Here is an 8,753-nt window from a genome sequence, read left to right on the forward strand (position 1 = left end):
GTGTGTGCATTATGTTAATCTCTATCACAACATATCAGGACTTCTCAACCTGGATGTGAGTAACATTTCGTGCTGGAAATTATTTGCTGTTGGAGAAAGTACCGAGCATTGGAGGGTGTCGGCAGCGCCTCTGGCCTTTCCCCGCCAGATGGTCCCTCTCTAGTTGTGACAACCAAACATGTCTCCAGACATGGCCGAATGTCCCCCGATGGGGAGAAATCACCTGTCACTGAGAACCACTTCCGCCCACCCTCCAGTCACGAGGGCCACGCCGGGTGAGCGGAAGCCTCAGCCACAATTGGAAAAAACGGACATATGGCCAGAGGCCAGCAGCCCCTTGGGTTTTGTTCTGCTAAAGTTCCAAGAAGTTTGCAATGAGCTTTGGGGGATGAGAATCTCCGTGAGCAAGATGCTCGTAGATGTTCATATCGAAGCAGCAACGAAAGTGCACTCATTAAAACATAAGGCTCATGTCATATACTTTTGTATCATCAATGTTCAGTGAACTCGTCCATACTTTCTAATCAATTTTATATCCGCAGTCAAGTGCACGTATCACAGGAAGCCTACCTAGTGAGTGGATCATTAAGTCCTGGAGGGAGGGGCGCCTGGGTGGCGCAGTCGGTTAAGCGTCCGATTTCAGCCAGATCACAATCTCGCGGTCTGTGAGTTCGAGCCCCGCGTCAGGCTCTGGGCTGATGGCTCAGAGCCTGGAGCCTGTTTCCGATTCTGTGTCTCCCTCTCTCTCTGCCCCTCCCCCGTTCATGCTCGGTCTCTCTCTGTCCCCCAAAAAAATAAATAAACGTTGAAAAAAAAAATTGAAAAAAAAAATTAAAAAAAAAATTAAGTCCTGGAGGGGGAGAGGGTGCTCTCGGATGCTGTCAACAGATTTACTCAAAAGACAGCTTCTATGCGTAAAGCAAACGTGGGTCCTCTGTTGCACCTGGCAACTGTCCCCCCTCCTCGACCCACTTCAGGGAGCCAGAAATTAACTAAGCGGTGACTCCCGTCCAGAATGTTCACCCGCACAGTAAGAGTGCCTTTCAGTAGAACATTTTCTCTCTCCAATACAAAAAGCCTATCTCAGTTTCAACTTCCCCCACCCCGCTATTTCTTTCCCGAAAATTGTGTGCTGCGACGTACCCAGTGCGGACTGCGCATTCCCTGGGGTCCGATGGCCTGTATGCATCTCCTGATGGGGCCTCGGCTTTTCCTAATATGGCATTTTCCAGAGCAAGACCATGTGCCTGTGATGTCATCTTTTCAACTCAGCGCCCGCATGATGAGGTATTATCAGGCTTTCCGTGACTGGTATATAAAAATCCACTGGATTTCAATGTTTTAATAAACAATAAAATTTCAAAACCTAATAGCATACACAACAACATATTCATATACGCCATATTTTACAGCCTAATTCAGATACTTAAATACAAATACCTAAAACGTATCTAGTGAAATACGGGCTGTATTTCTACGTAGACAAATCAGACAAGCCACTATTGAGATAAATTCAAGAAGACATACATAACTGAAGGGTCTAATATGTATTGTAAGATTCAATATTTTAAAGATGTCTATTGTATTCACACTGCTCTATAGATTCAAACATTATTAGCCAAAATTATATCAGCCTTCCCCTCCCCCCCTTTTTTGGGGGCAGATATTTACATAACGATTCTAAAATGTGTATGGAACTACAAAAAGGCAATTTAGAACAGGCAAATCTGGGATAGGAACAAGGGGTTGAGACTTGTTACAAAGCTCTAGAAATAAGACAGCGGAGTATGTAAAACAGACAAGTCAAGAGTAAATACCTGAAAAGAACCACACGGATAGGGCCATTCGATGTCCACGGTAAAGGTGATCTGTTTGAATAGCAATATGACTGTATTTATCTACAGGTGGATGATAGATCAATGAATAAATACTCCAATTGATTTTTCCTTCCACTGTAAATCGATATTAGTTCCAGGAGAGTTGCAGATCTAAATATAAGTGGTAAAACAGTACAGCCTTCAAGTGTTAATAAAAGGCCATCCATAACTTTGTGATTTCTAGGGAGCAGAATTTTTCACCTGTGTTTCGCTTCTCTCCTTCCCCAGGGACCCGAAAGGAAGCCTTCCGCAGGCACTTTATTACTCACATAAAGTATCCACACAGACGATATTGACAATCAAAGCCAAGGTGAAATTGCACGCACTCCTTCCCGCTCCCCCTCGCTAAAATACCTTCACCGACGAGGGTGGGATTCGAACCCACGCGTGCAGAGCACAATGGATTAGCAGTCCATCGCCTTAACCACTCGGCCACCTCGTCACGACGCACCACGGTCTCCAAGTACTTTATTTCAGAGTTGACCCTCGGGAGCTCCCGGCTGTCCTGGACGCAGGGGATCCAGGAGGCGGCTCGGGGACGCCCGGGAGACCAGCTCGGCTCCCACGCGAATGGACCACGACCGGACTGGAAAAGTCGCGACGCGAAAAGCAGGCTCAGCTCCCCCAGGAGTCGCGACGGGGGCGGAGCCGGGACGGAAGCACCTCGGCCTGGGCCTGGGCTCCCCCCGCGCGGCTGCCTGGCACCTGTCTGCGGTCCCCCCCTCCCCCCCTGCGGTCCGAGGGCGCCACCCGCCTGAGCCAGCCGCGGGCGGGGGCTCCCAGAGCCGGTCCCCCTGGTGTGGACCTCAGGGAGCCTGGCGAGTCCGGACTCCGAATTCGCGGCTAAGAAGACAGTCCGGGAGCTTAGACGACGGGCCCCAGCGGGGCCGCGCTGCAACTCTACCCCGTGTCGTCACCGCCTCGACCCTGCAGGGTGGAACTGCGCAGGGCAGAGCCCTTCACTCGCGGGGCTCTCTCCCCGCTCATCCCAGCAGAGGAGCCGCGACTTCCGATTCCCCCCAAATCCCCGTGTGCTTCTTGGGTGATCTTAGCGGGGACAGGTGGCCCGACTTGCGCCTGATTTCCAAAGGCTGCGGTGCAAAAAAAAAAAAAAAAAAAAAAGTTAAAAGAGTCACTCCCAGCGGGAAGATTATTTGGGGAAGGGTGCAAAAAGCTTTTTCAACTGCTTTTTAAAAATTTGTTTCACAGAATGAATACAATGCACATAAGGAAACATGGGTAGGGCTTGTTTATGACTAATCAGAATGAATCATAAATGCCTGGGGAAAGAAGGCTGTATTAAAGGTGAGTCTTGCCGAGGAAGTTTTCTAGAGCTGGCCAGGAGAGAGGGTGTCCTTCACTGAGGACAGGGCCTGAGCAAAGGCCGGGGGGCGGACAGTGCCTAGACGAGTGTTGAGAAATCACTGTGGCCGGAGCGCTGAAGCACGTGTGTGACCCATCAGGGAGAATCCTGAAATCTGAGCAGGAAGGTGGTCATGAAGATATTTTGTTTTTTGTTTTTTGTTTTCCGAGCCCAAGCAAATCAATCATAGGAAGCATAACAGGGAGCATGGGGGGATCCTGCGGGAATGGATCCCCGCCGATTCTCACGCTCTTAGTGTCAGGACACTCTACCTTGGGTCCCACTAACATCTTCTTGAGTCAAGACCACTCTGCTTGCGACAGAGAAGCCTTCTCTCTTCTTACTTGAAAACAACCTTCTATTTACTGCTTGCAGCGCTGACCTGCTTGGATCTTCATGCTTAAGTTCACCCACTTCCCTCTGCCTTGTTTTCTTCGCTCGGTCCAATTCCCCATTGGGTATCAAGAAGGATCTATTTCCCCTCTTTCCAACAAGACCTTCTTCCCTCATGGGGTATTCCTCCCCTGCCCCATTTGAACCCAGATGGATTTTTTTTTTTTTTAATCCACCTTTGTTCTCGGCTTCAGGCTTATTTTTTAAGTTCACATCTTTTCCCATCAAAGTTAACCACACGTTTAAAAATCTTCAAAAATACGTGGCCTTCTTCCTCATCTTCCCCCCTGGGAGAGGGAAAGATTTTCAGCCATTTGGCTTTCGGTTTGTGGTGGTGTTTGCTTTTCCCGGAGTATCTCCAAGTCGGATGCTAGGGCAGAGATGGCTGGTTGGACATTTAGTAGGGCTCAGAGCCACCCACGAGAAGTCCGCAACGCACAACTTTCCTTGACGCTAAGCGGGGTCATGTGACCAGTTTCGAAACCAGTGCGTTGGAGAGTCGGTGTATGTGAAACGTGCAGGTTATGCCCAGAAGAGGAAAGGAACACCCTCCACTTCTCTCTTCCTACCGTGTGTGCTTGCTGGACATGGCAACACCGCAGGAAAGGAGTCACGAAACACGAAGCAACCCCGTAGGAAGGAGGGAGCCACGAGGTACAATACTGGAACCAACACCGTGGGGCCAGAGCGTCAGCCTCGATTGTACCTTCCGACGATCATGTGAGAGATGAGTAACGTCCGCCTCCTTTAAGCTACCGTAGGTTGAGGTCTTTGTTACAAAGCCAGAATTGTATTCTGACTGATACGGATGCTTTCTCTACTTACTGATTTTTCAAGTTTAGAATTTTCGATTGACTACTCACCATACAAAAAGGCTCATCTTGTTTCCTCGCCTTAAACACCACCGTATAGGGACAGGCTTCCAATCCATCTTTCTTCCAATTATATCATAGTCTTTTTGAGTTGGTCTTCACTGCTTGTTTGTTATGACTGGTAAATATTGTCCACTGTTCTCTTATGATATTTAGATTTTTTAAATATTTGGGTATTGGAGAATATCTTTTGTGTTTCTCTAATGTTCGATTGAGTGTTGGTTGGGTATGGAATGCTAGGTTGGGGAAGTTTTTCTTTCAGGATTTTGAAAGCGTTCTCCGTTTTCTTCTAGCTTCCTGTATTGCTTTTGAGAAGTGAGAAGTCATTTTAATTACTGATACTTCATTGGCAATTAGCTTTTTTCTCTTTCAGGATTATTTCTCTGTCCCCAGTGTTCCTAAATGTCTGAAAAATATGCCTTCGTGTGTTTCTATTTTCATTCATTGTTCTCAGAGCTCTATTACAGCATTAAATTTACAAAATCATGTATTTCAGTTTGGGAAATTAGCTTGACTTTTTCTGTTTTGATTTTCTCACTTATGTGTTCTCTAGTTTCTTTCTTTCTTCTTTTTTTTTTTTTTCTGGGACTTCTTTTACCTTGGATTTTAAACCTCCAGGGTGTTTCGTCTCCCTTTTTCCTTTTCGCCCACTTTTTTAAAATTATTATTTACACTCTTCTTATTTTTATTTTTAAAAAAATTTTTTTAATGTTTATTTATTTTTGAGACAGAGAGAGACAGAGCATGAACGGGGGAGGGTCAGAGAGAAAGGGAGACCCAGAATCTGAAGCAGGCTCCAGGCTCTGAGCCATCAGCACAGAGCCCGATGCGGGGCTCAATCTCACACACCGTGAGGTCATGACCTGAACCGAAGTCGGACGCTTAACCGACTGAGCCACCCAGGCGCCCCCAAGGCTTACTACTTTTTATCACTAAATAATATTCCATTGTATGGATGTACCGCAGCTTGTTAATTCACTTATTGAAGGACATTTTGGTTGCTTCCAAGTTTCCACAATTGTGAATAAAGCTGCTATAAGCATTGCGTGCAGGTTTTTGTATAGGCTGCAATTTCAACTATTTTGGGGGTCTCCTAGGGAACATGACTGCTGGAGTTTCCCTTTACATATTTTACTCCGTCTTCTGGAAGAGAATTATTCCAGCTACTCCATTAAGTTTTTCATTTCTACGCTCACAATTTCAATTTTAAGAGGCTTCTGTAGCCAAGCTACTGTTTTGTACAGCATTCCTTCTCCCTGTAATAACTTTCCTGAGAAGGTTTCTTCTCTCTGCATAACATTAGCCTCTATTTTTTCTAAGTCCACTTTTATCCCCCTCATATTAGACACTTAAGTTTAGACGTCAGGTGATCTTTGGTTGCTGGGTATTGTTATAATGAGGCCCTAAAAATAAATGGAAACAGATTACGAGTCCAGCTTATTGACGGTAGACTTCACTGTAAAATGACCTGCCTGTGCCGTTTAGTACCAGACAGTATCTTTAACTCACCCTTCTTGGGATAATAAAATCCCTCGAAAGAAGATTATTCAATCTCTGGTTTAGATGGCATAAACTGACTTCCTGAATCCTGAGAACATTCTTGAAGGGCAAAGTTTGGAGGAAGTTCCTTTTGAATTGCAAACTTAATGAATGACACCATCTACTTCAAATTATAAAATTATTTTAAATTACAAATAAATTTTAAATTCATGTTTCGTGTGTAAAAAGAGAATATGTTATGCACCACTTCTGAACGATGACCTGCGTCTTCAAGCCTATTGGGCCTTCAACTGATCAGAAAGGTAACAAAAGACCCAGTCTTTCAGAATACTGAGATGAGCTGGGCCAGTTGAGCCTTGAAAGAAATTGGAGTGGTGTGTGTGTGTGTGTGTGTGTGTGTGTGTGTGTGTTCACTTTCAGTTTGGGTCACAACACGGTTATTAGAAAGAAATAACTTAATTCAGCTAGCACGAGTAAAGTAAGTGCATTAATACCTTCCTCTCCCTTTTCTTTTCTCTTCTTTTCTTTTCTTTTTTCTTTTCTTTCTCTCTTTTTCTTTCTTTCTTTCTTTCTTTCTTTCTTTCTTTCTTTCTTTTTCTTTCTTTCTTTCTTTCTTTTTCTTTTTTGTCTCGTCTTTTAAATTTATGTTCATCAATGTACCCGAGCGTTTCAACAGTTCAGAAGTGAGCGCATTTCCTGGGGCAGAGGAGAAAGTACTGGTAAGTTTCCGGCATGGGGCAGGGGTTGCTCCTTCTGGTTTCTCTTTCCTGGCGGACAGTATTCCCTGGAGCGGACAGGTCGGCCCTGGTTCTCCACGCTTCTATGGGAATGCTGTGCTTCGTCTCAGGAAGCGTGAACATGGTAAATATTCAGCTACTTGTGATGTGAAATTCCGTAGAAGCAAAAACTAGTTTATTCCTTGTCCACCACTGCGCCCCTAGCACCCAGCACAGGTTGACCTGCAGTATTCGCTGAAAATTCACTCGCGGAACGAATAAACGAATGAACAACCGCGACAACGCAGGCAAAGAGCGGCAGGCGTCTCACGCCAGCAGCGGACCGGGCGCCTCTTTGCTCCGCGCCCTGGGAGCGGCGGATGCAGCGCGTCGTGGACGCTCATCCCGTTGCCAGGCGACAACGTAAGCTACGAATTCGCGACTGCGCGCGCGCGGGGGAGCTCCGAGGGGACGCTACTCGCGCCTCCCGAGCCGCGCCAGGTGTGCGCACGCGCGTGCGCGCCCGCCGCGGCCCCGGGCTCCCTCGGTGGCGGCGGAGGGACCCACAGGCGCTGGCGGCCGGGTACCGCGTCAACGATTCGGGTGCCTCGCGTCCGGGAGATCCGGGATTCAGAGCCCAGCTCCTCCGAGAACAGTGCCACTGTTAGCAAGGTGAGAGCCCAGTCTTTTTGGCAAGAATATTTGGGAAAATACTTCTTTTCCTTGATTCTCTGAATCCAGTTGGTTGAAAAGGAAGCGGGCTCGTCCGGGATTTGAACCCGGGACCTCTCGCACCCGAAGCGAGAATCATACCCCTAGACCAACGAGCCGCCTACGTGCAGGGCCTCTCCATATTTTCAGATAAGAAGAAATAGATTCCAATTACCCTCATTTGTTTACAAAGAATTTGTTCCCCGAAACTTAATTCCCCGCCAGTCACCTACATGAATGAACAGTTGGAAAGGCTGTTTGTGTGAAAGGTCTGTTGACAGTTGCAATCACCATGACGTCACTTGGTGGTAAGGCTGGTCTGTAGGAAATTTGGACATTTTCTTTTTCCTTTGCTCTACTTCGCTAAACTATTCTAAGTCGTTTAACTCATTTCCATCTAACTTTGAATTAAGTTAGGTTAGAAAAATTCTTGTTCTGGAGTTTTCCTCTTCTCACTTCTTTCCTTTTTGAAAGTTGGATATTATCATTACCGAGGGGCTCCTAGACCAAAGCGTGTTTTCAGCTCCCAGAAGTTCCACTGATCCGAGGTAGATTTCTTAACATTAATGTTTCACGGGCACCAAGACGTTAGTGTTAGAGGCGTTTATTAACTTACCAAAAGCTTCTGGTTAAAGTCAAAGTTTACACTAGCTGGTGTATCTAAGCCACATCTTAAATCCATGTGAACCAACACGCATGCCTGGAACTAATACACATTTTCAATTTTATTTTGCTGCCCTGAGTGTGATACCTTCAGAATTAAAAACAGTTCCCCTCATTAGGTTCATCCTTCCCGTTATTCTGTAATTATGAGATTGGAAAAAGAAGCGATCATGGTACCAAGTAAGTAAGCGTCAGAGGGCATTTTTCTGTCTTCACACTTTCAGAGTCAAAAAGATGAGCCACAGTCTTCTTGGCTATTTAATCAATGCAACTATCTTTCAATGACAACTAATATACATTTTGGGGCCTTATGATCACTTCTTAACTTAGGCTCATGTTACTAAATTTTTCATCCTTTTTCCCATCTGTTATATGAGAACCACTCCGACGTGAGTTCTGTCGGTAGATTAATCTGTGAGTCGCTTAACCCAATTAAGTTTACATTAGGAAAGTACTCTAGTTTTGATCGGTATTCTTATCTAAACAATACATTTGGACTGTATTCTAAATTTCATGATATGCTGTAGGGTATGACAAATGATTTGAGGGGACATCCATCTTAATTTTCTATGGTTTACTTTCACAGAGGTAGTTGTTTGACATGTTCTTTAACAAGTCCCCTAAAAACTTGATTTCTCGTAAGTAAGACGGAGTGAGG

General features: G+C 45.7%; 2 non-coding genes across 2 annotated transcripts; both read right to left on the minus strand.

Annotated features, from left to right (window-relative positions):
• Positions 1-2,237: 2,237 nt before the first annotated feature.
• TRNAS-GCU lies at positions 2,238-2,319 on the minus strand. The gene has a single exon. It is a non-coding gene; the product is annotated as a tRNA-Ser (tRNA).
• A 5,160-nt stretch (positions 2,320-7,479) lies between these two features.
• Positions 7,480-7,551, minus strand: TRNAP-CGG. The gene has a single exon. It is a non-coding gene; the product is annotated as a tRNA-Pro (tRNA).
• Positions 7,552-8,753: the final 1,202 nt, after the last annotated feature.

The sequence above is a fragment of the Leopardus geoffroyi genome, chromosome B2 (assembly GCF_018350155.1).
Source record: "Leopardus geoffroyi isolate Oge1 chromosome B2, O.geoffroyi_Oge1_pat1.0, whole genome shotgun sequence".
Classification (NCBI taxonomy): domain Eukaryota; kingdom Metazoa; phylum Chordata; class Mammalia; order Carnivora; family Felidae; genus Leopardus; species Leopardus geoffroyi.